Source organism: Bacillus rossius (assembly GCF_032445375.1).
Source record: "Bacillus rossius redtenbacheri isolate Brsri chromosome 4 unlocalized genomic scaffold, Brsri_v3 Brsri_v3_scf4_1, whole genome shotgun sequence".
In the NCBI taxonomy this organism is placed as follows: Eukaryota; Metazoa; Arthropoda; class Insecta; order Phasmatodea; family Bacillidae; genus Bacillus; species Bacillus rossius.
Window position 1 is genome coordinate 28,291,038 of NW_026962010.1, and position 12,022 is coordinate 28,303,059.

Sequence of the window (12,022 nt, forward strand, 5' to 3'; positions counted from 1 at the left end):
TTCGATATCATAATTACAAATGTTGTTATTAAAATACAATTGTGTAATATAACTTCACATAAATACATTTTGTGTTTTAAAGTATTGGGGTCCTAGAATTTTTAATAAACATCAGCACTTTCGGGAACGTTTTTTGACAGCAAAATGGCAGACAGTGATATAATTTTCAAAAAATTTCATGAATTCCCATATTTCCCTAGAAATATTCCTAATGTCCTTTTTTTAAAATAAGAGTCACAAAGCAATTACGTAACCTATTTTTTTTAATCCTGAAAAGCCACAGAAAAAGGCCAAAAAGAAGCCACAACTTCACGATAAAAACGCTCAGACGCAAAAAAAATCATCTGTTACCAGTATGCTTACACAGTTACGCCCTTTTGTTATTATTTTGCTTTATAATCATACCTATGATTAATTTTGTAACCAAAGGTCTTACGTCCTCCAAAATACATATTTATTGGCTGAACAACATAACATATATGTGCAAATCATCCATTTTATAACAACATGCTTCATTTCGTAACTGAACGACTTACGCCCTTCAAATTTCCTACGCAGATGTCCATTACAAATACACCTACACAAAAATCGTCCATTTTAACACAAGTTGCTCTAAAAGCATACCCTATCCTAATTTCGTAACCAAAACATTTATGCCCTTTAAAAAATTAATATGCAAGGCCCAGTTACACATACACTCATGCATAAATAAACCATTTTTACACAATATGCTCTATAATCGTACACATGCATAATTTCTTAACCAAAACACTGAAGCCCTTCAAATTTAATACGCAGATGTTAATTACAAAAATGCTTACATATTTGTTTCGAAATACTTGTAAAGTAAAATAATAACCAAATAACTGATGGACAGATGGCTTTGAAGTTTCAAAAACATGTGTTAATACAGATTGAATGAATTTATGGCTAATTTTTGAAATTGTATCTTTTTGTGGATTTTCATGATGATTAAGTGATATTTAGATATATTTTTTAAAGGGTTATTAGGGAATTTTTAGGAATATATGGGATAATCGTGAAACAGTTCATAAAATTATGCAAAATTTTGGATATTTATAGGCATATATCATTAATAGATGTGCGAAATTCATTAATATTTGCTCACGATTAGTCTAATGTATGATGCGGATATGTACAATTTAGTGGCCATTTCTGCAATTCCAACACGACCACCAGCTGATTTCAATAATCCTCAGTCTCATGTTGCTCCGGAACATACTTTTCCTATTTGCTTAAATAAAATTTAAATAAAATCTTAACAACACTGCACAAATTTAGAAAGTCAACAATGTCTCACCACAGTTCATTCTACAAAATATAATTCATCCCATCTTCTCTATCACCAGTTGTTATACCTACATGTCACATATATGGGAAACAAGCCGTTACTCATTTTGTGACAAAAATTGATTCGATATATAAAATAAAATGAACGTACACAATACATTTTATATATCCATTTTTAATTCAAAATAATTTATTTATATGTATATACTTTAAATTACAAAAGTTGACATAAAGTAAAGTATATCAGGGCTACTGTTCTGAGAAAATATTAATTTTATTGCAGAAACATAGTAGATGAACATGTAACACAACAAGCACGTGATTAAGTACCTCGATATCGCCTGAATATAATTTACAAATTTGGGGTTAGTCTGTGTGAAATAACAATTCATAAAATGTTTCGACATATTTAAATGGCGTACACAGAATGTTCCAAGAGCGGTGTGTCTCATCCTACCTGATATTCTCAAAATGACATGAAGATAAAATCTTAAAAACACACACACACACACACACACACACACATATATATATATATATATATATATATATATATATATATACTTAGTAAAGCTTCTATTTCTAGGTAACCTTACTTATAACCCAATAGTGCCGAAATTTGGTCGTTAGTGCTCCAAAATTGCAACTTGATTTCTACCCGTTGGCGATTGCAACCACCGAGTAATCTTTGGGAGCGGTCTTACCAGAGGCCGAACAACAGCTGCCTGGGAAGATGTTCAGAAAGCGCGAGGCAGATCACAAAGGCACTGCCAGTTTGAGACACATCAATCTGGAAGAGTCGGCTTCTACAGAAGTATCCAGACAGCAGATAGCGCCGGAGAAACTTTTCGAGGGGAGGCGCGGGGTGCATGTCGGTGACACTCAGCAGGTGCAGGGTATCAGCGCCGAGGTAGGTTGTTTGGATGAATGGCAGGGGGAAGGCGGTTCGCTGGCTGTGATATGTGGAGACGCGCGGTCACGCCGCGCTACTGCAGACATGTATGTATATGGTTTCATGTTTGAAAACCGAGAAACCGAGATTCTTTTAGTTCATTGTTTTCATTATCTTAGAGAGAGAGAGAGAGAGAACCTGTATTTTTGAATGTTTTAATGTTCCAGCATTATCTTCTAGAAACTTTACCTTTTTGGAGATAATTTTTCGGATACATTGCCCTTCTTTGAAAATACCGCAATAATATATATTTTTTTTCCTGGACAGATGTATCTTTGCTTTGAAGGCGGTCGGGGAAACTTTTTATGCCATGTTGTAAAAGCGGGGCGTGCCGTTTTCAGCCGGTCAACAGGAAACGGGAAGGATCAGTAGATGTATTTGGTTCGTTCTGGGACAGGGGAGGGGGGAGGGGGATTCGGGGATTATGTCACTTCCTTCGACCATGCACACACGAAAAAGTGTCCCGTTACGTTCATCAGCCATGCACGCACGAAAAAGTATCCCGTTACGTTCATCACCCATGTTGGATTACGTCACTTCCACCGGCCATACACGCACGAAAAAGTGTCCCGTTATGTTCATCAGCCATGTACGCACGAAAAAATGTCCCGTTACGTAACGAACGAACGGAGGAGGACGGACAGACCAGCTCGCCAGGACGTCTCGCTCTGAAAAGTATTAGGCGGTAATAAACAGCCAGGAGGTAACGAATATAAGCCTACTTCTACACGTGTTATGAACGCCGGATACATACGGCCAGGCAACCATGTGTTTTGGCGCGCTCTACTTCCACGACGCGCAACGGCACCGGCAAGTTTTTATTACTACCTCCTCTCAAGTTCTGATCTCCTAATACTTCACAGCAGAGAAGCGCTGTTGGTCGGAGCCTGTAGGTACTTCCTTCGCACACCTAACCTAACCTAACCTAACCTAACCTAACCTAAACTAACCTCACCTAACCTAATCCATATGCTAATCTATGCTAACCTAACCTAACCTAACCTAACCTAACCTAAACTAAACTAAACTAACCTCACCTAACCTAATCCATATGCTAATCTATGCTAACCTAGCCTAACCTAACCTAACCTAACCTAAACTAACCTAACCTAACCTAATCCATATGCTAATCTATGCTATGCTAACCTAACCTAACCTAACCTAAAGTAAACTAAATTAAACTAAACTAAACTAAACCTAACCTAACCTAACCTAACCTAACCTAACCTAATCCATATGCTAATCTATGCTAACCTAACCTAACCTAACCTAACCTAATCCATATGCTAATCTATGCTAACCTAACCTAACCTAAACTAAACTAAACTAAACTAACCTAACCTAATCCATATGCTAATCTATGCTAACCTAACCTAACCTAAACTAAACTAAACTAAACTAAACTAAACTAAAATTAACCTAACCTAACCTACCCTAACCTACCCAAACCTAACCTAACCTAACCTAACCTAACCTAATCCATATGCTAATCTATGCTAACCTAACCTAACCTAACCTAATCCATATGCTAATCTATGCTAACCTAACCTAACCTAACCTAATCCATATGCTAATCTATGCTAACCTAACCTAATCCATGCCAATCTTTGCTAATCCATGTCAATCTATGCCAATCCGTATGCCAATTTATGCTAATTCGTATACCAATCTATGCTAACCTGTATGCCAATCTATGCTAATCCGTATGCCAATCTATGCTAATTTATATGTTAATCCATGCTAATCCATTTGCCATTTTGTATTTCTAGTAATTTCCACCAACTTCGAATCGTGACGTCACCGTTGCACTTTTCGTCACGGCCGCCATCTTGGATTCGAATTTTTTTTTCGAACTTCAACTTTTCGAAATTTGATGTAAACATCAGCCGCCATCTTTTGCCTTCCTTAATACATACCTAAGACGTCACATTTGAAATTAAAATTATTATACAGCCACCATCTTTAATTCCAGCACAGACTACCAGATGGCGCTAAATTCAAAAATTAGTTGCCATAGGCGAAGCCATCTTGGTCCTCAAGTTGGTTGGTAGATGTCGCTAGTATCGCGCGCCAAATTCAAAAATTAGTTGCCAGAGGCGCCGCCATCTTTAATTCTTAAAGTTACTGCCGGAGCGCGCCACCGTCGCCATCTTTAATTCTTAAATTTACTGCCGGATGTCGCCAAGTCGGTAGCCTGTATTCACCAAGTTCTCTGTTGCCGCCATCTTTAATTCATAAAGTCGCTACCAGATGGCGCCACTGTCGGCCATCTTTAGTTCAAGGCATTGTCGCCGGATGATGACAAGTTTGAATTTAAAAAACCTACAAGTGTTATGCAATGTGTAACCAGTCGAGACAAGTCGAGATAAGTTTGGAACATGAAGCCATATTCTAAACTACGTTTAATATATATATGTATGCATTTATATGTTTAGGTTTGATGATAGAGTAATGCAAGGGAATGGCTTTTCATTTATATTTGCGACAAACAAACCATCCATCCGATTACATTATTCCAAGTAACCATATTGGATGATGACATCACCGTTGCAATTTCCGTTACGGCCGACATCTTTAAATATATTATCCGAGTTTAATGAAAAAAAATTTTTAAATTTATAAAAAAAAAACTTTTACGACACTGAGCTCGGAGTCCTCGGTTCGAATCTGGTGAGGGCAAAAAAAATGGCGACCGATCCTTCCCTCGTGGTGGCTGCAGGCGGACTGACTCCCACCACTTTTTTTTCAAAGTATATATAATGTCATCTAGTATGATGCCATGTCCGCCATCTTGTCTTCGATGCTGGAAGCCATCATCATTGTATCGTCAGCGAGAGTACGCTGGCGCCATGTTAGTTTAGTTCTTATCCACTAGAGTGCAGTAATCATTTATTACTGTGACACCAGACATCTTGAAATTTGGCCGCCATCTAGAAAACCCGTAATTATTTAGTTAGGAATTCAGGAAAAAATCCAAAATTCATCAAAATAATCACTCATTAACTTACATATTGATTCGATCCGCTCCAGTCCTTGGTTCGATACTATATCGATGCAATAAAGTTTAATTTTATGAAAAAAAAATAATAATTTCAAGAAACCATGTTCAACATTCTTAAAGAGAAATAAATCCTCTACTACCATCATCCTATCAGACATCAAGACCAACATCTTTGGAATATTCGTAATAATTAACCTAGAAATTCAGGAAAAAGTTAAAAATTCATTAAATAAATTTGCAAACAATATACTGATTAATTAGGTCGACTAAGGTCCTTGGCACGATCCTGGACGAAGCTAAAATATAATTTAATTTAAATACCAGAAAAGTGTAAGGTTCGAAAAATAAAACACCACAAAGTCTTTTACAAACATAATATTTATTACACAATTTCTATCCTACTACAGGATTACTTGCGAAAGCCAGCAATCTTATAAACATTTAGCCCTGCATAGACGTGCAACGACTACTTCTTAGCTCCAACAGCTCCAAATGCTCCAACAGCTCCAACAGCTCCAAATGATCCAACTGCCTTTTCTTTCAACAGCTCCAATGATATTGGGCTACAATGGTACGAGTCTAAGAGACTACGATGCTACAAGGCTACGAGTTTAAAAGGATCTAGCTGGTTCCGAGTTAAACATGACTGTGAGACTGCATGACTAAAAGACCGCATTGCTACGAAACTACATGTCTATGAAGCTACATGGATACAAGTCTACTCGGCTCCAACACGCAATCTAACACACAGTACACACAGGAAACTGAACGTACACACAGTACACACAGGAAACGGAACGTACACACAGTACACACAGGAAACGGAACGTACACAAAGTACACACAGGAAACAAAACGTACACACAGTACACTCAGGAAACGGAACGTACACAAAGTACACACAGGAAACAGAACGTACACACAGTACACACAGGAAACTGAACGTACACACAGTACAAACAGGAAACGGAACGTACACACAGTACACACAGGAAATGGAACGTATACACAGTACACACATGAAATTGAACGTACACACAGTACACACAGGAAACGGAACGTACACACAGTACACACAGGAATCGGAACGTACACACAGTACACATAGGAAACGGAACGTACACACAGTACACACAGGAAACGGAACGTACACAAAGTACACATAGGAAACAAAACGTACACACAGTACACACAGGAAACGGAACGTACACAACGTACACACAGGAAACAGAACGTACACACAGTACACACAGGAAACTGAACGTACACACAGTACAAACAGGAAACGGAACGTACACACAGTACACACAGGAAATGGAACGTATACACAGTACACACAGGAAACGGAACGTACACACAGTACACACAGGAAACAGAACGTACACACAGTACACACAGGAAACTGAACGTACACACAGTACAAACAGGAAACGGAACCTACACACAGTACACACAGGAAATGGAACGTATACACAGTACACACAGGAAACGGAACGTACACACAGTACACACAGGAAACGGAACGTACACACAGTACACACAGGAATCGGAACGTACACACAGTACACATAGGAAACGGAACGTACACACAGTACACACAGGAAACGGAACGTACATACATTATACACAGGAAACGGAACGTACACACAGTACACACAGGAAACGGAACGTACACACAGTACACACAGGAAACGGAACGTACACACAGTACACACAGTACATCCCAATCCATTAGTCGCAGAAGTTAGGAAATTAAGTTTCAACCATTCATTACTAGGTATTAAAATATAATATTAAGATTTTATGTTCGTAATTTACACGTCATAAATTTCTTTTTGAGCAAAAACATATGTATATACATATATATATATTTATATACATAGAACAGCTTGGTTCCGGGAACGAAATTAAAAATAAATTCTATTTAAAATAAAAGAAATTGTCCAACATCAGGTCACAGAATTAACTTTAATATGTATATTTTATATCTATACACTATACTCTATACATCTTCACAGAGGACACCACAGTTTCGATATCATAATTACAAATGTTGTTATTAAAATACAATTGTGTAATATAACTTCACATAAATACATTTTGTGTTTTAAAGTATTGGGGTCCTAGAATTTTTAATAAACATCAGCACTTTCGGGAACGTTTTTTGACAGCAAAATGGCAGACAGTGATATAATTTTCAAAAAATTTCATGAATTCCCATATTTCCCTAGAAATATTCCTAATGTCCTTTTTTTAAAATAAGAGTCACAAAGCAATTACGTAACCTATTTTTTTTAATCCTGAAAAGCCACAGAAAAAGGCCAAAAAGAAGCCACAACTTCACGATAAAAACGCTCAGACGCAAAAAAAAATCATCTGTTACCAGTATGCTTACACAGTTACGCCCTTTTGTTATTATTTTGCTTTATAATCATACCTATGATTAATTTTGTAACCAAAGGTCTTACGTCCTCCAAAATACATATTTATTGGCTGAACAACATAACATATATGTGCAAATCATCCATTTTATAACAACATGCTTCATTTCGTAACTGAACGACTTACGCCCTTCAAATTTCCTACGCAGATGTCCATTACAAATACACCTACACAAAAATCGTCCATTTTAACACAAGTTGCTCTAAAAGCATACCCTATCCTAATTTCGTAACCAAAACATTTATGCCCTTTAAAAAATTAATATGCAAGGCCCAGTTACACATACACTCATGCATAAATAAACCATTTTTACACAACATGCTCTATAATCGTACACATGCATAATTTCTTAACCAAAACACTGAAGCCCTTCAAATTTAATACGCAGATGTTAATTACAAAAATGCTTACATATTTGTTTCGAAATACTTGTAAAGTAAAATAATAACCAAATAACTGATGGACAGATGGCTTTGAAGTTTCAAAAACATGTGTTAATACAGATTGAATGAATTTATGGCTAATTTTTGAAATTGTATCTTTTTGTGGATTTTCATGATGATTAAGTGATATTTAGATATATTTTATAAAGTGTTATTAGGGAAATTTTTAGGAATATATGGGATAATCGTGAAACAGTTCATAAAATTATGCAAAATTTCGGATATTTATAGGCATATATCATTAATAGATGTGCGAAATTCATTAATATTTGCTCACGATTAGTCTAATGTATGATGCGGATATGTACAATTTAGTGGCCATTTCTGCAATTCCAACACGACCACCAGCTGATTTCAATAATCCTCAGTCTCATGTTGCTCCGGAACATACTTTTCCTATTTGCTTAAATAAAATTTAAATAAAATCTTAACAACACAGCACAAATTTAGAAAGTCAACAATGTCTCACCACAGTTCATTCTACAAAATATAATTCATCCCATCTTCTCTATCACCAGTTGTTATACCTACATGTCACATATATGGGAAACAAGCCGTTACTCATTTTGTGACAAAAATTGATTCGATATATAAAATAAAATGAACGTACACAATACATTTTATATATCCATTTTTAATTCAAAATAATTTATTTATATGTATATACTTTAAATTACAAAAGTTGACATAAAGTAAAGTATATCAGGGCTACTGTTCTGAGAAAATATTAATTTTATTGCAGAAACATAGTAGATGAACATGGAACACAACAAGCACGTGATTAAGTACCTCGATATCGCCTGAATATAATTTACAAATTTGGGGTTAGTCTGTGTGAAATAACAATTCATAAAATGTTTCGACATATTTAAATGGCGTACACAGAATGTTCCAAGAGCGGTGTGTCTCATCCTACCTGATATTCTCAAAATGACATGAAGATAAAATCTTAAAAACACACACACACACACACACACACACACATATATATATATATATATATATATACTTAGTAAAGCTTCTATTTCTAGGTAACCTTACTTATAACCCAATAGTGCCGAAATTTGGTCGTTAGTGCTCCAAAATTGCAACTTGATTTCTACCCGTTAGCGATTGCAACCACCGAGTAATCTTTGGGAGCGGTCTTACCAGAGGCCGAACAACAGCTGCCTGGGAAGATGTTCAGAAAGCGCGAGGCAGATCACAAAGGCACTGCCAGTTTGAGACACATCAATCTGGAAGAGTCGGCTTCTACAGAAGTATCCAGACAGCAGATAGCGCCGGAGAAACTTTTCGAGGGGTGGCGCGGGGTGCATGTCGGTGACACTCAGCAGGTGCAGGGTATCAGTGCCGAGGTAGGTTGTTTGGATGAATGGCAGGGGGAAGGCGGTTCGCTGGCTGTGATATGTGGAGACGCGCGGTCACGCCGCGCTACTGCAGACATGTATGTATATGGTTTCATGTTTGAAAACCGAGAAACCGAGATTCTTTTAGTTCATTGTTTTCATTATCTTAGAGAGAGAGAGAGAGAGAGAGAGAGAGAGAACCTGTATTTTTGAATGTTTTAATGTTCCAGCATTATCTTCTAGAAACTTTACCTTTTTGGAGATAATTTTTCGGATACATTGCCCTTCTTTGAAAATACCGCAATAATATATATTTTTTTTCCTGGACAGATGTATCTTTGCTTTGAAGGCGGTCGGGGAAACTTTTTATGCCATGTTGTAAAAGCGGGGCGTGCCGTTTTTAGCCGGTCAACAGGAAACGGGAAGGATCAGTAGATGTATTTGGTTCGTTCTGGGACAGGGATGGGGGAGGGGGATTCGGGGATTATGTCACTTCCTTCGACCATGCACACACGAAAAAGTGTCCCGTTACGTTCATCAGCCATGCACGCACGAAAAAGTATCCCGTTACGTTCATCACCCATGTTGGATTACGTCACTTCCACCGGCCATACACGCACGAAAAAGTGTCCCGTTATGTTCATCAGCCATGTACGCACGAAAAAATGTCCCGTTACGTAACGAACGAACGGAGGAGGACGGACAGACCAGCTCGCCAGGACGTCTCGCTCTGAAAAGTATTAGGCGGTAATAAACAGCCAGGAGGTAACGAATATAAGCCTACTTCTACACGTGTTATGAACGCCGGATACATACGGCCAGGCAACCATGTGTTTTGGCGCGCTCTACTTCCACGACGCGCAACGGCACCGGCAAGTTTTTATTACTACCTCCTCTCAAGTTCTGATCTCCTAATACTTCACAGCAGAGAAGCGCTGTTGGTCGGAGCCTGTAGGTACTTCCTTCGCACACCTAACCTAACCTAACCTAACCTAACCTAACCTAAACTAACCTCACCTAACCTAATCCATATGCTAATCTATGCTAACCTAACCTAACCTAACCTAACCTAACCTAAACTAAACTAAACTAACCTCACCTAACCTAATCCATATGCTAATCTATGCTAACCTAGCCTAACCTAACCTAACCTAACCTAAACTAACCTAACCTAACCTAATACATATGCTAATCTATGCTATGCTAACCTAACCTAACCTAACCTAACCTAAACTAAACTAAAATAAACTAAACTAAACTAAACCTAACCTAACCTAACCTAACCTAACCTAACCTAATCCATATGCTAATCTATGCTAACCTAACCTAACCTAACCTAACCTAATCCATATGCTAATCTATGCTAACCTAACCTAACATAAACTAAACTAAACTAACCTAACCTAATCCATATGCTAATCTATGCTAACCTAACCTAACCTAAACTAAACTAAACTAAACTAAACTAAACTAAAATTAACCTAACCTAACCTACCCTAACCTACCCAAACCTAACCTAACCTAACCTAACCTAACCTAATCCATATGCTAATCTATGCTAACCTAACCTAACCTAACCTAATCCATATGCTAATCTATGCTAACCTAACCTAACCTAACCTAATCCATATGCTAATCTATGCTAACCTAACCTAATCCATGCCAATCTATGCTAATCCATGTCAATCTATGCCAATCCGTATGCCAATCTATGCTAATTCGTATACCAATCTATGCTAACCTGTATGCCAATCTATGCTAATCCGTATGCCAATCTATGCTAATTTATATGTTAATCCATGCTAATCCATTTGCCATTTTGTATTTCTAGTAATTTCCACCAACTTCGAATCGTGACGTCACCGTTGCACTTTTCGTCACGGCCGCCATCTTGGATTCGAATTTTTTTTTCGAACTTCAACTTTTCGAAATTTGATGTAAACATCAGCCGCCATCTTTTGCCTTCCTTAATACATACCTAAGACGTCACATTTGAAATTAAAATTATTATACAGCCACCATCTTTAATTCCAGCACAGACTACCAGATGGCGCTAAATTCAAAAATTAGTTGCCATAGGCGAAGCCATCTTGGTCCTCAAGTTGGTTGGTAGATGTCGCTAGTATCGCGCGCCAAATTCAAAAATTAGTTGCCAGAGGCGCCGCCATCTTTAATTCTTAAAGTTACTGCCGGAGCGCGCCACCGTCGCCATCTTTAATTCTTAAATTTACTGCCGGATGTCGCCAAGTCGGTAGCCTGTATTCACCAAGTTCTCTGTTGCCGCCATCTTTAATTCATAAAGTCGCTACCAGATGGCGCCACTGTCGGCCATCTTTAGTTCAAGGCATTGTCGCCGGATGATGACAAGTTTGAATTTAAAAAACCTACAAGTGTTATGCAATGTGTAACCAGTCGAGACAAGTCGAGATAAGTTTGGAACATGAAGCCATATTCTAAACTACGTTTAATATATATATGTATGCATTTATATGTTTAGGTTTGATGATAGAGTAATGCAAGGGAATGG